This window comes from Balaenoptera acutorostrata, chromosome 4 (assembly GCF_949987535.1).
Source record: "Balaenoptera acutorostrata chromosome 4, mBalAcu1.1, whole genome shotgun sequence".
NCBI lineage: Eukaryota > Metazoa > Chordata > Mammalia > Artiodactyla > Balaenopteridae > Balaenoptera > Balaenoptera acutorostrata.
In genome coordinates, this window is record NC_080067.1 from 68,483,639 (window position 1) to 68,506,766 (window position 23,128).

Genomic DNA, 23,128 nt, shown 5'->3' on the forward strand with positions numbered 1-23,128 from the left:
AGTATAGATGCAAAAATCCTCAACAAAATACTACCAAACAGAATCCAACAACACATTAAAAGGATCATACACCACGATCAAGTGGGATTTATCCCAGGGATGCAAGGATTCTTCAGTATAAACAAATCAATCAATGTGATACACCATATTAACAAATTGAAGTATAAAAACCATATAATCATCTCAATAGATGCAGAAAAAGAAGCCTGACAGAATTCAACACTGATTTATGATAAAAACTCTCCAGAAAGTGGGCATAGATGGAACCTACCTCAACATAATAAAGGCCACATATGACAAACCCACAGCAAACATCATTCTCAGTGGTGAAAATCTGAAAGCATTTCCTCTAAGATTAGAAACAAGACAAGGATGTCCACTCTCGCCACTATTATTCAACATAGTTTCGGAAGTCCTAGCCATGGCAATCAGAGAAGGAAGACAAATAAAAGGAATACAAATTGGAAAAGAAGTAAAACTGTCGCTGTTTGCAGATGACATGATACTATACATAGAGAATCCTAAAGATGCCACCAGAAAACTACTAGAGCTAGTCAATGAATTTGGTAAAGTTGCAGGATACAAAATTAATACACAGAAGTCTCTTGCATTCCTATACACTAATGATGAAAAATCTGAAAGAGAAATTAAGGAAACACTCCCATTTACCACTGCAACAAAAAGAATAAAATACCTAGGAATAAACCTACCTAGGGAGATGAAAGACCTATGTGCAGAAAACTATAAGACACTGATGAAAGATATTAAAGATGATACCAACAGATGGAGAGATATACCATGTTCTTGGATTGGAAGAATCAATATTGTGAAAATGACTATACTACCAAAGCAATGTACAGATTCAATGCAATCCCTATCAAATTACCAATGGTATTTTATGGAACTAGAACAAAAAATCTTAAAATTTGTATAGAGACACAAAAGACCCTGAATAACCAAAGCAGTCTTGAGGGAAAAAAATGGAGCTGGAGGAATCAGACTCCCTGACCTCAGACTATACTACAAAGCTACAGTAATCAAGACAATATGGTACTGGCACAAAAACAGAAATATAGATCAATGGAACAGGATAGAAAGCCCAGAGATTAACCCACGCACATATGGTCACCTTATTTTTGATAAAGGAGGCAAGAATATACAATGGAGAAAAGACAGCCTCTTCAATAAGTGGTGCTGGGAAAACTGGACAGCTACATATAAAAGAATGAAATTAGAACACTCCTAACACCATACACAAAAGCAAACTCAAAATGGATTAGAGACCTAAATGTAAGACCAGACACTATAAAACTCTTAGAGGAAAACATAGGAAGAACACTCTTTGACATAAATCACAGCAAGATCTTTTCTGATCCACCTCCTAGAGTAATGGAAATAAAAATGAAAATAAACAAATGGGACCTAATGAAACTTAAAAGCTTTTGCATAGCAAAGGAAGCCACAAACAAGACGAAAAGACAACCCTCCGAATGGGAGAAAATATTTGCAAATGAAGCAACGGATGAAGGATTAATCCCCAAAATATATAAACAGCTTATGCAGCTCAGTATTAAAAAAAACACAGACAACCCAATCAAAAAATGGGCAGAAAACCTAAATAGACATTTCTCCAAAGAAGACAAATAGATGGCCAAGAAGCACATGAAAAGCTGTTCAACATCACTAGTCATTAGAGAAATGCAAATCAAAAGTACAATGAGGTATCACGTCACACCAGTTAGAATGGGCATCATCAGAAAATCTACAAACAACAAATGCTGGAGAAGGTGTGGAGAAAAGGGAACCCTCTTGCACTGTTGTTGGGAATGTAAATTGATACAACCACTATGGAGAATAGTATGGAGGTTCCTTAAAAAACTAAAAATAGAATTACCATATGACCCAGCAATTGCACTACTGGGCCTATAGCCAGAGAAATCCATAATTCAAAAGGACACATGCACCCCAATGTTCATTGCAGCACTATTTACAATAGCCAGGACATGGAAACAACCTAAATGCCCATCGATAGACGAATGGATAAAGATGTGGTACATATATACAATGGAATATTACTCAGCCATAAAAAGGAACGAAATTGGGTCATTTGCAGAGACGTGGATGGATCTAGAGACTGTCATACAGGGTGAAGTATGTCAGAAAGAGAAAAACAAATATCGTATATTAACACATATATGTGGAACCTAGAAAAATGGTACAGATGAACCAGTTTGCAGGGCAGAAGTTGAGACACAGATGTAGAGAACAAACGTATGGACACCAAGGGGGAAAAGTGGCGGGGGGTTGTTGTTGGTGGTGGTGTGATGAATTGGGAGATTGGGATTGGCATATATACACTAATATGTATAAAATAGATAACTAATACGAACCTGCTGTATAAAATAATAAAATTCTAAAATTCAAAATATAAATAATTAAAAGGCAGTGTTTTTTTACATTCCGCTATTTCATTTTTAGTGTAAAGAAATGCCACTGATTTCTGTATGTTAATCTTGTATCCTGCTACGTTGCTGGATTCATGTATCAGTTCTAGTAGGTTTTTTGTTTTTGTTTTTGTTTTTTGGCTGTATCGGGTCTTCGTTGCTGCACGCGGGCTTTTCTCTAGTTGCGGCGAGTGGAGGCTACTCTTTGTTGTGGTGCGGGGGCTTTTCACTGCAGTGGCTTCTCTTGTTGTGGAGCACGGGCTCTAGGCGTGTGGGCTTCAGTAGTTGGGGCTCTCGGGTTCTAGAGCACAGGCTCAGTAATTGTGGCACACGGGCTTCGTTGCTCTGTGGCATGTGGGATCTTCCCAGACCAGGGCTCAAACCCATGTCTCCTGCATTGGCAGGCGGATTCTTAACCACTGCGCCACCAGGGAAGCCCAGTTCTAGTAGTTTTTGTGGAGTCTTTAGGGTTTCCTATATATAGTATCATGTCATTTGCTGATGACATGATACTATATATAGTGGCCTGAGATTTTCCGAAGTCTGCCTGTTACTTCTCAGGTAGAAAGAGTGTCAGCAGGAAACAGTTACTAAGAAGGACAGTGGTGACCATTTGTTTGTGGTACTCATCCTTCTCAATGATAATTATGCATGTCTTCTGACCTGCACAGTGAGACTAGCTGAGGATTTCAAGGGATCGCAGAATTCTTACCCAATGTGGAGATCCACTCCTCACCCATTTTTTTGCATTAAGTAAATATTTTCCAATGTAGCATTTTGATTGTTTTAATGATTTTTTAAAATTAATACACTTTATTTTTTAGAGCAGTTTTAGGTTGACAGGAATATTGAACAGAAAGTACACAGTTCCCATATATCCCCTCACCCCAATTTCCCCTGTTATCAACATCTTGCATTTCTGTGGTACATGTATTAACAATTGATGAGTCACCATTGAAAATTATTATTAACTAAAGTCTATAGTTTACACTGTAGTTCACTCTGTGTTGTATGTTCTGTAGGTGCTGACAAACGTATAATGAAATGTATCAACCATTACAGTATCATACAGTATAGTTTCACTGCCCTAAATATCCCATGCTTCACCTAGTCGTCCTTCCCTCCCTCCCTGCAAACTTCTGACAACTGCCTTTTTTTTTTCACTGTCTGCATAGGTTTTCCTTTTCCAGAATGTCATGTAGTTGGACAGTTTGCAGCCTTTTCATTACTCTAGGTTCTGTTTCTGTAAATCACACCAGAAGCACATTGTTTTTTAGCAGCCATTTTGCATGGTTGACTCAATGAACATGTTTGATAGCAAACTCCTAATTCTGTTCACACATGCTACTGATCCCACCCTATGTAAATAAATTAGTTTCTAGAGCCAGTGCAGGGCTTTTCTTATATTGTTTCAGTTTATAACCTTTGGGAGTCATGGATTTTCATACCATGCATTTTAATCCTTATCCAAGTCATGGATAAAATATTTGTATAGAACAAAGCCAGGGATAGAGCCCTACAGCTCATCATGAGAGACCTAGGTCACATTATTTATTAGTCAGCATACCTTGGCAATTGAGGGTTAATGGATGTGATTTTTCTGCTTCTGTTCACACCACTTCATGAACAGTTGACAGGATTGTTTCCACTGAGTAGAGTCTAATCATATGAGATCATATATGTATGTGAGACCACATCAGAGCCAGTGGTAGTTCTTTATTCTACCCTTGTCCCCTCAGGATATGGAAGTGGATTCCCTTATCAAAACAAATAGTGGGGCTTCCCTGGTGGCGCAGTGGTTGGGAGTCTGCCTGCTAATGCAGGGGACACGGGTTCGAGCCCTGGTCTGGGAAGATCCCACATGCCGCGGAGCAGCTGGGCCCGTGAGCCACAATTGCTGAGCCTGCGCGTCTGGAGCCTGTGCCCCGCGACGGGAGGGGCCGCGATGGAGAAAGGCCCGCGCACCGCGATGAAGAGCGGTCCCCGCACCGCGATGAAGAGTGGCCCCCGCTTGCCGCAGCTGGAGAAAGCCCTCGCACGAACCGAAGACCCAGCACAGCCAAAAATAAATAAATAAATAAATAAATAAATAAGAAAATCCTTTAAAAAAAAAAAAAAAAAAAAAAAAAACAAATAGTGCCATCATGTCTACCATCTCCTTGGAATTTTGGATCCTACTGCAGTTTAGAGTATTGAGCAACTTACAAATGGGCCTTTCCCCTCCAACAGTATTTCCTGATGAAGCTTTTCGGCCTTCCTACAATATATGGCAGAGATCTTTTTTCTCTTCAGCATGCATGACAGAGCAACTAACAGCCTATTTGGCATTCAAACAACTCAGTAGGCCATTCTGAATTGCACTCTGTTGAAATATCACCTATTCGTAAAGGTCATAGAATCCAAGCAGCAGAGCTTTGCAGTTTGAGCTGCTTTAATATATGTGAAGTTCTTGAGAGGCTGATATACTGTTACCCAGAGTACAGCTTTATGTCTGGACCACTGTCCCAAAGCAGTTACTGCATCACCCCTGAAAGCTCACACTCCTTTCATGTAGTATCAGAACATGGGATTGAGTATGTTCAGCAAACAGTGAGAAATCTTCTTTGGTTAAAGCAGAAGCAAAGGAAGAGAGAAGATGAAGTGTGGGCAGGTACTTAGTACAATCTGTTCTGTCTGACAGGTCACTGCCTTGGGACTTTTGTGTTTTTGTTGTTTTCTACACATATCCTAGGGGCATTCTAGTTGTGATTCTGTTACAACATGAATAAGTTTTAGCCTCCTGGTTTTGTAGTGAAACATCTGTTAATGGTAGATACTATTCCAAACAGCATTTTCTTAAAAGAGACCCCACTCTACATGGTTACATCACTTAACTTTTTCACTTATTGGCTGAGTCAGTTAAGGCTACCTTTTTATGGTACTAAACGGGGCAATTCATATCTGTCTCCAGCAACTTCACAGCAATGTGCAAGAGAAAATGCAATTAAATAGAAATTTCTTTGCAATCTTTGGAAGGATTATCTAATTCCCTGCGTTTTGCTTTTAGCTCTGAGAAGCCTTCTTCAACAGTGCCAAAGCCATCTCCTCCTCTGTACTTCCCATTTGCTTCAGTAGTGTTGTCATTTCCCAATCAGTGCACACCTCTACTTCCTCGAGTCTCTTCACTGACCTCACTGCCTCTGTCTCCTGGGGCTCCAGTCCATCCTCCTCCACCTCTTCTAGTGCTGAGAAAACTTCAGTTGCTCCCTGTTGCTAACAAAGTTAAATCTGAATAAGTTTAGAGTGACCGTCTAGGCTGTTGATGCATCACCAGCCCACATTTCATCCTCATCTTCTCTTCCTTTCCTTAACTAAAGGAAACTTCTCATTTTCCTAAACGTAATGAATCCCATGTCCGTATATTTGCTCCTCCTCTCCTTTCCATAATCTGGTATGTCCTTCCTTCACTCCCCTCATAAGTGATGCCTTGTTTTTAACCTACAGCTCAAATTCTGCTTCAATCATTCAAAAAATATTTATTGAGCACCTTTTGTACACCAGGCATGGGTCTAAGTGCAAGGAATCCTACGGGAAACAAAACCAAGCCTCTGCCTTCACAGAGCTCATTCAGGTGGCAGAGGGTAGATACTGAACAAACATATGGTAAGATACATGGTATACATATGGGATGTCAGATTCTGAGAAGGCTGTGGAGGAAAAACACGGTGAGGGAGATAAAAAGGAAGATGGCTGCTTTCAAAGGAGTGGTCACCAAAGGTTGATAGCTAACATTTTCTACGTGAAAAAAGTGAAGGTTCAGTCATGTGAGCATGAGGAGAAAGAGTGTTCCAGACAGACGCAGCAGCAGACACAGAGGTCTGGACACAGGAGAATGCTAGTGTGTCCCAGGAACAACACGTAGGCCACTCTGCCTGGGACGCAGCTTGGTGGCTGTGGTGGTGAGAATTGGGGAGGGGGGGGTGCCTCCTTCTTGTTTTCTGGTGCAGAGAAATCAATTGAGAATACAGGGGAAGTGAGAAATGTTGGAAGTTTGGAGAGAGAGGTGAAGGTAAACCTCTAGCATAGCGGCAGAGTGAATAGACTAGGGAGATACCAGGGGGCCCACTTGCAGTTCCTAACATTGAATTTAAATGTCTTTGACCTGATCACCTCTTCCTTTGAATTCTTGTAGCAGTTGTTACCCATACTTCATTTGGTACTTGGCATAAACTACCTTCTATTGTTTCCAGTGTCTGGCCTAACTTTCTAACTTGTTATTTGTTGGGGTTTTTTTAATGTGTTATACCCCAACTGTCTCCTCAGCTGCTTTGAAGTAAGTTTCAATATGCAAACAGCAGAAAAGGACAAAAATAAATAATGGAGAGTGTCAGAACAAAATGAAAATATACCTGAGTAGAATTCAATAATAACTGAAAAGCATTTGGAGAGGAGGAATCTTGAATGAAAACTTTTTAATCTCTACTACCTAAAACAGGATAGTTTATTGAAATTGAATAATATTAAAATCACTACTGCAATAATTACAGTGAAATCCACCTTTGCATTGCCTCAATTTTTGTCCCACACGTCCACCTTGATTCCCGGGAAAAAAAAAGTTTTACATGTACCCAGTATATTGATTCCTTATAACTTACAATGTCATATCAGAGGTATTTGGTAAGGACTGCAGTGATTGCCATGAAGCTTGCTGAGAAGAGCATGCAGAGGCCTGATGCTTTGAGAAAATGCCTGGCATAGTTTTCTCATGGGCACAGGAGTCCTGGACAGGCATTGCAGGACCCAGGGACCTTCTGAGCCAAAGTACAAGTTCATTCCACAAAGGGATCTATAAAGATTTCCCCCCTTGAGAAGCTTTTGTTGATTGTCACACTTGTAAAATGTCCATGATGATTACAGTCCATATCTTTTTCTTTCAGTTCATTAAAAATGCGATTCTACTGCCTTAGGTTTGCATTGTTTTAATAAGTCATCAGTGGTCATTCTTACCATTGTTTTCCTCTTTTGTGGATGTTGTGGGTGCCCTGTTCTCCCATCTTCCAGGAGAATGAGAAGTACTCATTCCTTCAGCTGCTGGGAGTTTCAGCAGCAGATAGCTTTCAGCTCATCCTTCTCTAGGAATTGTCCTCAGCTAAAGGGATGTATCTTGCCAACAGTGACAGCCTTTTCTTGAGAGTGGCCTGCATCTAACGTCTAGTGATTGAAGGGTTATAAAGGCCAGAACACCTTGTCTTAATGCAGGACAATTTCCTCAAAGCCATCTTAGCTCCAGAACTCTCCTTGGGATCACCTGGGGCCTGTGTTGTGATTGCATCACAGTTTAACTTCTCCCGCTGCCCACTTCTGCATCCTTTACTTCCCCAGAGGTTTCCATTCCAAGCACCCACCAGTAACTGCCAGCACACAGATCTCCATCTTAGCGTCTTTTTTCCAGGGAAGGCAGCTGGTAACACCTTGCATGCAATGTCCTTTTTCCCTCTGGCTGCTTTCAAGTTTTCCTCTTTATCTTTGTTCTTCAGCAATGATATGCCTAGGTGTGGATTTCTTTATGTTTTTTTTTCTTGGGGTTCATTAAGATTCTTGGATCTATATGTTTAATATTTTCATCAATTTTGGAAAACTTTTGGCCATTATTTCTTGAAATATATTTTCTGCCCCAATTTCTCCCTTCTAGGCCTCTAATTACACATATATTACACAGTTTAATGTTCCACAGGTCACTGAGGCCTTTTTCATTATTTTTACCTTATTTTCTCTCTATGCTTCAATTTGAATAATTTCTATTGTCATGGCTTCAAATTCACTGATCTTTTCTTCTGCAGTATCAAATCTACTGTCAAGATCATCCAGTGAGTTTTTCACATCAGATATTATACTTGTCAGTTCTACAATTTCCATTTAGTTATTTTTGTCTTCCTTCTACTTAGGATTTAATTTGCTTTTCTTTTTCTAGCCTCTTAAAGTGGAAACTTAGTAAGCCTTTCTTCTTACCTAATATAAAACTTTAAAGCTATAAATTTCTGTCTAAGCACTACTTTAGCTGCATCCCACAAATTTTGATAATGTTATACTTTCATTATTATCTTGAAATATTTTGTTTTACCTTGTGATTTCTTCTTCACTTATTGGTTATTCAGAAGTATATTATTTTAATTTTCAAATATTTGAGGTTTCTTTAGATACATTATTGTTTTGGATTTCTAATTTAATTCTGTTGTGGTCAGAGAGCATACCCTGTAAGATATAAATCTTTGGAAAGTCATCGAGACTTTTTTATGGGCAAGCATACGGTCTCTCTATGTGAACATTATTCATGCACTTGAAAAAAGTGTAATCTACAGTTGTTGGGTATAATTCCTATAAATTTCAATTAAGCAAAGGTTAGGCAAAGAGTAGCCAAGCATAGAGTATACAGGTATCAGAGATTTTAAACCAATTGGGGGGCATTTCTTGTTGGTCCAAAAGCTTCTCTCTCTTGTAGACAGCAAATTGGTGTCTAAACGAAATAGAGTACAACCATGGTGCACCAGTGTTCTTTTTCCTTTGGTTTGTAATTATGTTGTTAACTTGAATTGGGTTTTGCTAATTTCAGGGTTATACTTGCTTTTCCAGTTGACTCTATACTCCTTGTTATCAGGTAATCATTTTAGCCAGTTAAAATGGGCAGGAATACTGGAACTTAAAATGTTTCAGCAATCACAACTCTGATAAAAAATCATTAAGGACCCTACCCTCAGGGGAGAGCTTTGTCATAATTGCTACCCCACAGTGGCATCCATCAAGATAATGGTTTGACTTTCTTCTTAAGTAGACCACAATCAGTTAGATAATCAAAGGGTAGCAAGCCTTAATTACATATATGAATTCCCTGTTTTAATTTTTTTTAATAAGACAAAGGGGGATTTCTGACTAACAGAAAATGCCACACCACTAAAGAGCTTTCTTTGTGAGTGTTCTTCCCATAAAAGTAAATCTTTCTGGATTCTTTTAGATTTTCCTTTCCTGACAGAAAGAAAAAGCAAGATTGGAGGAACCACGATATACCATGTAGCAAAATGCAAGTTTGCATAGGACAGGGTGCCCTCAGGAAGGAAAGAGGCTGGGGGTCCCAGCCTAGTTGTCATTCACCTCATTTCCTGGTACTTTCATTTTTCATTTCTAGTTATAATGGTCCTGGTCTGTGTCCTGACATATCCGGATGATGCCAACTCTAGATAATGCCTCCATTACATGGGGATGGCAACACCCAGCAATTATTTTTTCATGTGTTTGGGAGTTTGAGCTTCCCATTACACCAAGATGACCAACCCTTTGTAATAATAGTAATAATAATCCCTGTTAAGATAATAGGCAAGTTTTCATGAATTTAACCAAGGAACTACATCAGTTATTTAAAAGTTCAAACTACATTCTGCAGTTGCCTATTCCGTTTTTTTTTTTAATCCTTTCTTTTAGGCATAATGAGATAGTCAGTTTTTGCCACCATGGCTTTTCCCGAGGTTGTTGCCTTTCAAAGCAGGTTAGGCAAGGAGTGTGAGTAGCCAAGCATAGACAGGGTATACAGGTATCAGAGACTTTAAACCAATTGGGGGGCATTTCTTTTTGTGAGGGAGCAAAATGGGTGGACAACCAAAAAAAAAAAATACTGTGTCCCTTGTATAGTGACACAGAATTAGTGGCACTGACCTCATGGATGGCCCCAAGGATCCTGACAGGTACTTGGGCAGATGCCCTGTCAGCCCCCAGCACACTGGGCAGCTCAGGTTGTCCTCGGGAGTCCCTAGTACCTCACACACTCGTAGCACTTTATGTTGCTAACGTGGGTAGTGGGCTTAGGGTTAGACCTATTATCAGGAGCTGCCCTGTCTCTTACAAATTGTATTTTAACATGTCTGAACCTCAGTTTCCTCCCATGTAAATTAGAGACAATCAAATCTACCTGTTGGGTTAATATACACATCAAACACGAAAGTAGTAGAATACGGCCAGAGACTTAAATAGATGACAGGAAACGTTTTCTCCATTTCCTTCTCCTCCTCTTCTTCCCTCCCCTCCACTCCCCTCACAAGAGCCTTGTGAGGTAGGCTATGCAGGTATCTTCTGTTTTGTAGATGAGATAACTGACATCAAGGGTATCAACACAACTAATTAGTGTCAGCCAAGTTCAGAGTTTTTTCTGTGGTGGCAGAAAACATTCATGACCTGGTGTGTGCACAAAACTATCTTCTCACCACGTGTGAGGTCTCTCACTGCAAGAGTTTAGCTTGGTCCTTAGCACCATTGGCTTTCACGGGGCTTCTGCAGCCCAGCCTTCCAAGATGCACTTTTAGGCCTGACACTAATAGCTGTAGAGGATATTAATCGGATCTGCTGTCTCTGTCTCCTGGGCTTTTTGTTGAGACCTCATAGGCCTGATAGGATGAGTTTCTTTAACTAAAAAGCAGAATCGTGAAGGATCCCCTGAAGGAGGTGAGAGGCCATCAGTGTTTCAAGAGCATGGTTCAGATATTGACCCCAGCTAGTCCTAGTGTGCTCCCCCCTTTTTTAATTTTTATTGGAGTAAAGTTGATTTACAATGTTGTGTTAGTTTCAGGTGTACAGCAAAGTGAATCAGTTATACATATACATATATCCACTCTTTTTTAGATTCCTTTCCCATATAGGCCATTACAGAGTATTGAGTAGAGTTCCCTGTGCTATACAGCAGGTTCTTATTAGTTATCTATTTTATATATAGTAGTGTGTATATGTCAATCCCAGTCTCCCAGTATATCCCTCCCTTCCCCTTATCCCCTGGTAACCATAAGTTTGTTTTCTATTACGTTCGTGACTCTACTTCTGTTTTGTAAATAAGTTCATTTGTACCTTTTTTTAGATTCCACATATAAGTGATATCGTGTGATATTTGTCTTTCTGTGTCTGACTTAACTTCACTCAGTATAATAATCTCTAGGTCCATCCATGTTGCTGCAAATGGCATTATTTTGTTCTTTGCTATGGTTCCATTGTATATATGTACCACATCTTCTTTATCCATTCCTCTGTTGATGGACATTTCAGTTGCTTCCATGTCCTGGCTAATATAAATAGTGCTGCAATGAACATTGGGATGCATGTATCTTTTCGAATTATGGTTTGCTCCAGGTATGTGCTCAGGAGTGGGATTGCTGGGTCATATGGTAATTCTATTTTTAGTTTTTTAAGGAAACTCCATACTGTTCTCCATAGTGGCTGTATCAATTTACATTCCCACCGACAGTGCAGGAGAGTTCCCTTTTCTCCACACCCTCTCCAGCATTTATTGTTTGTAGATATTTTGATGATGGCCATTCTGACTAGTGTGAGGCGATACACAATTGATTTGCATTTCTCTAATAAATAGTGATGTTGAGCATCTTTTCATGTGCTTTTTGGCCATCTGTATGTCTTGTTTGGAGAAATGTCTATTTAGGTCTTCCGCCCACTTTTTGATTGGGTTGTTTTTTGATATTGAGCTGCATGAGCTGTTTGTACCTAGTGTGCTCCTGACACAGCCTTCCGAGTCCCTTGAAAGTGACTTTCTGTCAGGCTTTTTCCAGACCGATACCAAGAACATGGCAAGTAGAAGAAACCTCTGGGACTGGACTGCCCAAGTTCACATCTGGGCTCTGCCACCAGCCAGTGACCCTGGGCACATCCTGCACCCAGGACCTTAGTTCCTTCAAAGGTAAAATGAGGATAACAAAAGAACCAACTTCATGGGGTGTTTGTGATGAATAGATGAGGTGAGATAATACGCGTTCAGGGCTTGGAACACACTGGCACACAGTAATCACTTGCTCAGTAACTGTCAGCTGCTGCAGTGGTGGTTGTTACTCCTTTTCACACCTTAGAAGACTTAAACCAGCATTTTCTTCCTCTGCTGTGAAAAGTCACTGTGCTCTTTCTTTTTAATTGTGGTTTTGAAGGTCTTGGTTTTTTGTGGATATTTTCGGTCAGCCTTTCACATTTCCACCTCCAACCTCAAATACTCTCTTCCCTTATAGCTGGTTCTAAGTGAAATCTCCTTGAGAGATATTCTGCCAGGTGTTTCCCTCCTCTCTCCAGTCAGCTTAGCAATGTACCTGCTTATTTTATTATTTCTTCACCCGATTCATTATTAGCTTTGAGCTAATTGAGAGTTTTGAGGCATTGGGAAATGAGGGTGTGTGAGGGGCCAGGTTCTGTGTGAAAGCAAACTGTGCCGTGGGTGGGACTTTTAGGAAAGGTGTTTTCTGTTTGCAGGTGGGGAAGGAAGTATGGCTTCACTCTTACCTCTGAAGTCAGAGTTTCATTTTAGGCAAAAGTGTTAAATATTAAGGACCTCTAGTTTGCAACAGCTTAGGTGGTGGCAAAAGTCTGACTCTATTAGAAAGAGAAGGATTTGGTAGTGAGGCCGAGGCAGGTGGGAGCAGGTGGGCAATACCGTTCTCATTCTGTTCATTCTGCTCCATCTGTGCCCCCATCCCCGCCAGCCAGTTACAGAGCTGCCAGTAGAAGGCTCCTGGAGTGCATGCAGACAAATACTCGTGTTGCAGAATTAGAATAGGTTCCCGTCATGTGCTCGTGTGGGAAGACAATCAGGAAAGGAAAGGTTGGGATTTTGATTTCAGGACCTTGTTCGTTGTGGAGAATAAGCCACGAACAAGCAGAGCTTAGTCTTCTGTGACTGTCCCTGTCTGCATGTGTGACTCGGAAGGCTCTGTATCCAGAATCCCTAGTGTTATTATCCATATTCCTAGGAACCCAGCCTTCAGGGTGGCAGGGATCATAGTTGCTTCCTGTATCAAGCTTGATGTGCTGGTTACGAGGCCTGTGGATCCTGAAAGCCCTGGTTTGTTTTCTTCCTTGCAACGAATGTAATTACAGCTCTCACTTCCACCACGTCTGGGAGTCACTGAGCTTTTTGAGTCACTACGTCAGCCCAGCATCCGTCTCCCTGCGGCTCTCCCAGATCATCAGAGCCTCATTTTCCCCCGGATTTACTTTAATGCTGAGTGTTTACAAGGTCATTTCCAGGGTTGTCACTGCTTCTTCCTCTAATGTTCAGCTGCAGTTTAATTTTCAGCTCTTATCACTGGACTTCATTACATGGGAAGAAAGAAATTTGCTCTAGCAGATAGTATCAAGTATGTTTTTCTTTCTCTTACAATTGGAAAATCACTCCTGATCAGTTCTGTGCTAGTGGGTTAGATGGTCTAGGTAGGCTGCTTTATGTTTAAGGATTTACCAAACTGAGACTATGTTCAAATTTTGTTGCTCCCACTTTTGTGCGTGACACTGATTTGGCAAATCAGTTTCCCTGTACAGCATCTTAGACTGAATCTACTGTTTCTCTTCAGGGCTATCATGGGTCTTTGTGACAGTGTCTGTGGTTGGTTGCCCTAGTTTGCTTCTGATGATGCAGTAAAATCCATGATTAGCTTCAGTAAACACCACTAGCTTACTTGAATCTTTCGTGCCCTAAATGCCTGTTGTCTCATGGCGCCCACATCTCCCCGGATGGTAGAGTGTGGCCTGTGGTGGCACTGCCCTTCAGTAAATTGGAACACAGACCCAGCGGAGCAATGCAACCTGCTTAGCTTACACAGGGAGCTATGACCGGATGAGCGCTCAAGTTTCCTGCTTCTCAGCCCAGTGCTCTTCCTTCCAGGTGCTTCCGCAGGGAGCAGAGATAACACAGGCACAATAGTCGCGGCCGATTACTGACCATCAAATAGGTGTCAGGACCATACGTCATCTCTGATCCTCACAGGTCTGCAGAGTAGTGTTTTACAACTAAAGAAGCTGAGAGAAGCTAAAAAACTTGGCCAGAGCCACTCACTAGTCATCATAGAATCCAGGTAGAGCCCAGGTCTGTGCAAGCCATGCCCTGGGTTCCCCTTCCTGCATTGCAGGCGGTTTAGAAACACCCCAGTGACTGTAAGTAGAAAATCTGCTCGCCCTTCCCATCCTTTCAGCAGATAATTATCAGCAGATAATTACCTCACAGCTGTTCTGTGCCAGGCACAGTGCTGGGTGCCGTGAGCGCGAGCCGGCGCCCTGTCCTTGGAGCACTCCTGTCTCGAAGCTTTCCCTCCACTGTCCCTTCTCTCTCTCCTGCAACATCCACCCCTCCCTCTGTTGCCAGGCCAGTCTTGTCTGCACTGTGCTCTGACGTCTCCCTTCTTTCCATTTTCGGTGGCCACGTTAGGACTAGGTACACACGACCAGTATCGTGTGTAGACTGGTAACACTTACTGAGGACTTACTGAGTCTTGGGTGTTTACTGCATGCTCCACGTGCATTACCTTCTTAATCTTCTCAGACACACACACACACACGCACACACACGCACCCCTAGCTCAGAGTGAATAGGTAACTTGCCAGTGATTGTAGTGCCAGTGATTGGTGACGCAGGGTGTGGGCTCAGGCAGGCAGGCTCTAGAGCCCAGGCTTTTGTCTGCCAGCCGGCGCAGTATCTCGGGCACTTGGAAAGCAGGCTTTGGTCACGTGGGACCGAGGGCCCTGCACAGGATGTGCCAGAGCAACGACAGAAAGAGCCCTTTAACCAGACGTCCCGCTGGCTTGGTAAATTTCCATTCCTTCTTACAAGGGTTGGTATCTTCTGACATTTGAAAAATAATACTTTCCCCCAAAGTGAATTAAATAGGATGAAATAGATATTTCACTGAGATACAGGATAAACATGCCAGAAATCACAAAGAATCTTTTTACAAAGTCCAAGTTCTTGGAAAAAGGAAGACAAATGCCAGTGATTTCACACTGGGCCAAGAGAGCAAATTGCTGCCTGCTCTTGTTCCTAAAATGGACAGTGCAGAGTAAAGCAGGATGTGGGATGTTCAGCAAATGTTTGTTGAACATTTGCTGGCTGTAGAGCACTGGGAATAAAGGATGAATAAGATAAAGTTCTGATATTTAAGGAGTTCACAGGCTAACAGGGAGACAGGTAAACAGATAATTACACTATAGCACAACAATGCAGTTGTGGACGGGCCATGTGGCAGCTAATCTACTGACAGGGCTGGAGCTGAGCCTTCCTAAGTATTTACTCTCATGTGTGCAAGAGTGTAATCTGGACCCAAAAATGTTATAATTTCAGGGACCTTTTGATGGTATATGTAGATAACGTGAGAGCGTGTTTCAAACAAGGCTGCCCTGGCAAATATGCTGTATATGGTTATTATACCTCAGTAACCTCTCAAGCTTTGCTTATCAGCTCTGGAGAGGGTGATCTTTTTGTGGGGTTTTTAATGTTCCAAAATCTGTGAGACATTTAAGCTCCTCTTGATTTACTCATCTTTATATCCCAGGCACTGATATAGCAGAGGTCCCAGAAATATCTGTTGAACAACAGAACTGGATCCCCATTTGTGAGGCCTGGAGGTGAGTGGGCCGGACCCTGCATAGGGCGGGGCATAAAACCGCTAAACTGGTCTTCTCTGGACAAGCTGCCTGCCCAGGGCCCTGTCCCTTCCCTCATTCTCACCCCGCCTCACTGCTGGAACCCTCAACCCAACGAGAAGAGTACAGAAATCCTCACCTTAGTGATGTATTAGTCATTCCCTGAATGCTTCCTTTTTTTAAATATTCCGTCTTGTTCCAGGAAGGATTTTAAGACAGGTAAGCATCTACTGGGTCCTAGGCACGTCTACAAATAGCTCTGCTGTTTTACCTCAGATGACTTGTATTCAGATAGTTTTCCACAGAGACAGCACGGCCTGGCCAAGAATAGGGCATCTCTGTCCTGCAGCACCTTTGCTTCCAGAGGGTCCCAGGGCAGCCCCAGCAGTGGCTCCTTTGTTCAGTATCTGGTTGTCCAGGATGATGGCTTGTGTTATAAGAAAGGTCCTGTCACCTTCAGTTATTTCACACTCCTGGAACCACCACGTTTTTCAATTTCTGAAGGATGTCGTTGTTGGAAAACCCCTTCCCTGGGTATCTCCAAGGAGTTTAAGGGCCTAGAGGGGGCATATGATGATGACAAGCCCAGAACTCAGTGCAACCCTGCACACGTATCTGGACATGTCGTGTTTGAAATTATGGATCTGCGTGTGTGTATGTGTTTGTGTGCACACTTACCTATTTGTTACTCCAGCTTTTCTCCCAGGAGAGGGGGACTAGGGTTTATAAGGTAGAGGTCCTGGTTATGACCCTTACTGGATTGTGAATTTTTGATTTGTGTTGGGCAAGTCTCCTAGCCTTCCTTTCCTCGATTTGCACAATCCCGTTCACATATGTAGTAGAGTAGGTGTAGGGCTTGCAATTCAGTAGGATTCAAAATAAACCATATGGCAGAAACATTCTTATCTTATTAAATTTTCTTACTATACCCAAGGGTTTCTAAGATGCATTGGAACTCATTGAAAGTTGAATACAACATACCTAATCGGGACACTTAGAAAAAGAGAAATGCTGGTTGATTGGTTGATTTGGTACAGTCGAATCAGAAGAAGGCAAATGCCCATAAGCTGAGAGTGTCCTGCTCCCATTAGGACGCAGTGAGGACAGGAAGTCCAGCTGTGCTGGGCTGTTCTAGGTACAGATTAGCGCTGTGCTGCTCCAAGTGTCACCTGGGAGCATGTGAGAAACACTGAATCTCAGACCCCACCCCAGACCTTCTAACCAGAATCTGCATTTTAACAAGATCTTTCTGCGATTCTTATGCACGTGAAAGATATCGCTTGGAGAAGCGCTGGATCAGAAAACATGGGTTGGACTATCATTTGAGACTCCTGCACTTTCTGCCTCAGTGAGCAAACTTCCAGGGGCTAGAGCCATTTATTCTGTGCCTGGAATAGACTCATCTGCTGTGTAATGCTTCCTGGGGATGAAAGCGTGATTCTATTTTTAACAGTAGCATTTTCTACTTTTTTTTTTTTTTAATCTTATTAGAGTATAGTTGATTTACAATGTTATGTTAGTTTCAAGTGTACAGCAAAGTGATTCAGTTATACATATACGTATATTCATTCTTTTTCAGATTCTTTTCCATATAGGTTATTACAGAAGATTGAGTAGAGTTCCCTGTGCTGTACAGTAGGTCCTTGTTAGTTGTCTATTTTATATTATAGTAGTATGTATATGTTAATCCAAAACTCCCAATCTATCCCTCCCCCCAACATTTCCCCGTTGGTAACCATAAGTTTGTTTTCAAAATCTCTGAGTCTGTTTTGTAAGTAAGTTCATTTGTATCACTTTTGAAAATTAGGTTCTACATATCAGTGATATCATATATTTGTCTTTCTCTGTATATTTGTCTTTCTCTGTCTAACTTACTTCACTTAGAGATTACTGAGTCCACCCATGTTGCTGCAAATGTCATTATTTCATTCTGTTTTATGGCTGAGTAATATTCCATTGTATATATGTACCACATCATCTTTATCCATTCCTCTGTCAGTGGACATTTACATTGCTTCCATGTCTTGGCTATTGTAAATAGTGTTGCAGTGAACATTGGAGTGCATGTATCTTTTCAAATTATGGATTTCTCTGGATATTATGCCCAGGAATAGGATTGCTGGATCATATGGTAGCTCTATTTTTAGTTTTTTAAGGAACCTCCATACTGTTCTCCATAGTGGCTGTATCAATTTACATTCCCACCAGCAGTGCAAGATGGTTCCCTTTTCTCCACACGCTCTCTAAAATTTATTGTTTGTAGACTTTTTGATGATGGCCCTTCTGACCAGTGTGAGGTGACACCTCATTGTAGTTTTGATTTGCATTTCTCTAATAATTAGTGATGTTGAGCATCTTTTCATGTGCTTTTTGGCCATCTGTATGTCTTCTTTGGAGAAATGTCTATTTAGATCTGCCCATTTTTTTACCAGGTTGTTTGTTTTTTTTGATATAGAGTTGCATGAGCTGTTTGTATATCTGGGAGATTAATCCCTTGTCAGTTGCTTTGTTTGCAAATATTTTCTCCAATTCTGTGGGTTTTCTTTTCATTTTGTTTATGGTTTCCTTTGCTGTGCAAAAGCTTTGAAGTTTCATTAGGTCCCATTTGTTTATTTTTGGTTTTATTTTCATTATTCTAGGAGGTGGATCAAAAAAGATCTTGCGATTTATGTCAAAGTATGTTCTCCCTATGTTTTCCTCTAAGAGTTTTATAGTGTCCAGCCTTACATTTGTCTTTATTCCATTTTGAGTTTATTTTTGTATATGGTGTTAGAGAATGTTCTAATTTCATTCTTTTACATGTGGCTGTCCAGTTTTCCCAGCACCACTTACTGAAGAGACTGTCTTTTGCCCATTATATATTCTTGCCTCCTTTGTCGTAGATTAATTGACCATAGGAGCATGGGTTTACTTCTGGGCTTTCTATCCTATTCCATTGATCTGTATTTCTGTTTTTGTGCCAGTACCATACTGTTTTGATTGCTGTAGCTTTGTAGTATAGTCTGAAGTCAGGGAGCCTGATTCCTCCAGCTCCATTTTTCTTTTTCATGTTTGCTTTGCCAGTCAGGGGTCTTTTGTGTTTCCGTACAAATTTAAAATTTTTTTGTTCTAGTTCTGTGAAAAATGCCATTAGTAATTTGATCAGGATTGCATTGAATCTTTAGATTGCCTTGGGTGGTGTAGTCATTTTCACAATATTGACTCTTCCAATCCAAGAACATGGTGTATCTTTCCATCTGTTTGTGTCATCTTTGATTTCTTTCATCAGTGCCTTATAGTTTCAGAGTACAGGTCTTTTGCCTCCTTAGGTAGGTTTATTCCTAGGAATTTTATTCTTTTTGATGTGATGGTAAATGGGAGTGTTTCCTTAATTTCTCTTTCTGATCTTTCGTTGTTAGTGTATAGGTATGCAAGAGATTTCTGTATATTAATTTTGTATCCTGCAACTTTACTGAATTCACTGATGAGCTCTGGTAGTTTTCTGGTAGCATCTTTAGGAGTTTCTACATATAGTGTCATGTCATCTGCAAACAGTGACAGTTTTATTTCTTCTTTTCCAATTTGGATTCCTTTTATTTCTTTTTCTTTTCTGATTGCCATGGCTAGGACTTCCAAAACTATGTTGAATAAAAGTGGTGAGGGTGGACATCCTTGTCTTGTTCCTGATCTTAGAGGGAATGCTTTCAGCTTTTCACTGTTGAGAATGATGTTAGTTGTGGGTTTGTCATATGCATTTTCTACTTCTCATCTGACTTGACCTTTGCTTTCCCAAAATAATTTGAGTTGGCTTCCAAAATACAACCAACTGGATGAAAAAATGAGGAAATCTAGATTTTAAAAACCTGTATGCCTGTGGAAACTAATATAAAACCAGATTATAAAAGCACACATAAATGTTTGCCACCAAGTCTTGTGCAGCTGCTAGACTTATGTAGCTGACCACTTAAAGTTTTGAGTTCCCTAGTGACAGAAACAAAAAAGAAAACACAATTAGTAGCAAGTCTACACAACTAGTAACTGTGTCCAACAGTTTTTCTCAGCACAGGGTCTGATGGGAATTTCTTCAGTGGATCATCACAAGTAGCCTGTACATCTGCATTTTCAAAACAAGTACAGTAGTACATTTTGTGAGATTTTTTTTCTTACATTATCCCTTCAAGGCAAAGGGCTGTTTTATAGAAGTGTTTCTATAAGGAGAGACCTTTTCTTGCTCTTGCTGCTTTGTCATCTTCCACCTTCACCTTTACAACCTCCTTGTTAATTAACCTGCCTTAACAGCCCCAGCCCCTGCTGCCTTACCTAGTCCACTCCTGAAGCCATTCCACTTGGACCCTCCTTGTTAAACCACATCACGGAGTAACCAGGGAATAAAGGTAAGATCAGGGCAGCTTGGTCCCTTGTCATATAGACTGTGGCGCTGGTGGGCCCCACAGCTGAGGTTTTGAATGGCCAGTGAAAGGCAGGTGTCATCCTTGTTCTTAACCTGTCCTGCTCCCCCGTTCATGCCAGTAGTACTGAAGGGATTTGGAAAATCGGGGGAGGACCAGTGTTAAGTATCTCAAAGGTATTTATATATTTTCTCTTTTTGCTTGTTTGAGCTTGGTTTGCAGTATTTCTCAAACCTGCTGATCATCTTTAGCTTGGAACTCCCCTGTGCGTCTTACTTAGTATCTATTGGAAGTGTGATACTCCACACATGTTGTAAGAATAGGATAGTTTTTGTACCAAATTATATTGAGAAGAAGTGTTTCTTAAAGTGTCAAGGCAAGTTTAAACATTATCAGATTAGAGGATGATCCCTCCATGTATCTGGCAGACCCAGAGGTGTGAGTCTAGAATGAAAAGCAGGACCCCTATGGTCCGTCCTTTTCTCTTTCTGGCTGCCCTGCTTGGGATTCCCATCAGGCCATCCTCAGTCATTCCCACATCGCTGAGAGCATCAAGAACTGAGGCAGCTGTGTCCTGGGCTGGTCTCTGGGGCATCATCGTGGGATTCCAGAAGCCCAGGAACTGTGAGCCTCCTTATTGACAGCTGCTCTTTTGATCTTGAAGCAGATCCTTTCACAAAGAAGAAGCTGTGAAGTCATTTCACAATCATTAGCATGATTCATTCAGGGGTACTGCTTCTTTCCATTCTCTCTTAGTGCTTAGTAGGTTTTTTCCCCCTAAGGGTGGTGAAAATTTTGAAGAAAAGAAGCAAAGTCATTCCTGGAACACAAGTTTACATAACCTCTTAAAGTTGTAATGCTGTTTAAACTTCAAATCTTTGGGGGTGGGGGAGAATGAACACAGCAGAACCTTCCTCCTAGAGTGGTTGTGAGGGTTTAATGAGGTCATCCACGGAAAACATTTAGCACACAGGGCTTGGCATGTAGGAAATGCTCAGTACATGGTAACTGTTCTGAGTGATGTTATTTGCTCTGTGCCTCCCCTGTTCCTGAACTTCTTCCACATCCTGGATGCAGGCAATTGTTTATATCACTGTTTTGGTGGCCATTCCTGCCAGGACTTTCTTATATACAGAACGAGTCTCCAGACCACCTTTTGCAGCTCCCTTCAGTCCCAGAACCCTCGCTCAGCCCTCAGGGATGGGTGCCAATGTCAACACCTTCATCACTGAAACACACCATCGTTTAACTGAGGGTGCTCTAAACTGTGGTAATAAAAACCAGCATAATTTTTCACAAAACTAGAACAAAAAATTTCACAATTTGTATGGAAACACAAAAGACCCCGAATAGCCCAAGCAATCTTGAGAAAGAAAAACGGAGCTGGAGGAATCACGCTCCTTGACTTCAGACTATACTACAAAGCTACAGTAATCAAGACAGTATGGTACTGGCACAAAAAACAGAAATATAGATCAATGGAACAGGATAGAAAGCCCAGAGATAAACTCACGCACATATGGTCACCTTATCTTTGATAAAGGAGGCAAGAATATAGAGTGGAGGGCTTCCCTGGTGGCGCAGTGGTTGAGAATCTGCCTGCCAGTGCAGGGGACACGGGTTCGAGCCCTGGTCTGGGAAGATCCCACATGCCGCGGAGCAACTAGGCCCATGAGCCACAACTACTGAGCCTGCGCATCTGGAGCTTGAGCTCCGCAACAAGAGAGGCCGCGAGAGTGAGAGGCCCACGCACCGTGATGAAGAGTGGCCCCTGCTCGCTGCAACTAGAGAAAGCCCTCGCACAGAAACGAAGACCCAACACAGCCAGAAAGAAAGAAGCTTTCATTTAAAAAAAAAAAAAAAAAAAAAGAATATACAATGGAGAAAAGACAGTCTCTTCAATAAGTGGTGCTGGGAAAACTGGACAGCTACATGTAAAAGTATGAAATTAGAACACTCCCTAACACCATACACAAAAATAAACTCAAAATGGATTAAAGACCTAAATGTAAGGCCAGACACTATCAAACTCTTAGAAGAAAACATAGGCAGAACACTCTATGACATAAATCACAAGATCCTTTTTGACCCACCTCCTAGAAAAATGGAAATAAAAACAAAAATCAACAAATGGGACCTAATGAAACTTAAAAGCTTTTGCACAGCAAAGGAAACAATAAACAAGACGAAAAGGCAACCCTCAAAATGGGAGAAAATATTTGCAAATGAAGCAACTGACAAAGGATTAATCTCCAAAATTTACAAGCAGCTCATGCAGCTCAATATCAAAAAAACAAACAACCCAATCCAAAAATGGGCAGAAGACCTAAATAGACATTTCTCCAAAGAAGATATACAGATGGCCAACAAACACATGAAAGAATGCTCAACATCATTAATCATTAGAGAAATGCAAATCAAAACTACAATGAGATACCATCTCACACCGGTCAGAATGGCCATCATCAAAAAATCTACAAACAATAAATGCTGGAGAGGGTGTGGAGAAAAGGGAACACTCTTGTACTGTTGGTGGGAATGTAAATTGATACAGCCACTATGGAGAACAGTATGGAGGTTCCTTAAAAAACTAAAAATAGAACTATCATACAACCCAGCAATCCCACTACTGGGCATATACCCTGAGAAAACCATAATTCAAAAAGAGTCATGTACCAAAATGTTCATTGCAGCTCTATTTACAATAGCCAGGACATGGAAGCAACCTAAGTGTCCATCAACAGATGAATGGATAAAGAAGGTGTGGCACATATATACAATGGAATATTACTCAGCCATAAAAAGAAACAAAATTGAGTTATTTGTAGTGAGGTGGATGGACCTAGAGTCTGTCATACAGAGTGAAGTAAGTCAGAA

General features: G+C 41.2%; 1 protein-coding gene across 7 annotated transcripts in view; it reads left to right on the forward strand.

Moving 5' to 3' along the window:
• The window catches only part of VPS8 (VPS8 subunit of CORVET complex), a 280,256-nt gene that overhangs the window by 251,804 nt on the left and 5,324 nt on the right, over nt 1-23,128 (forward strand). The window lies entirely within an intron of this gene.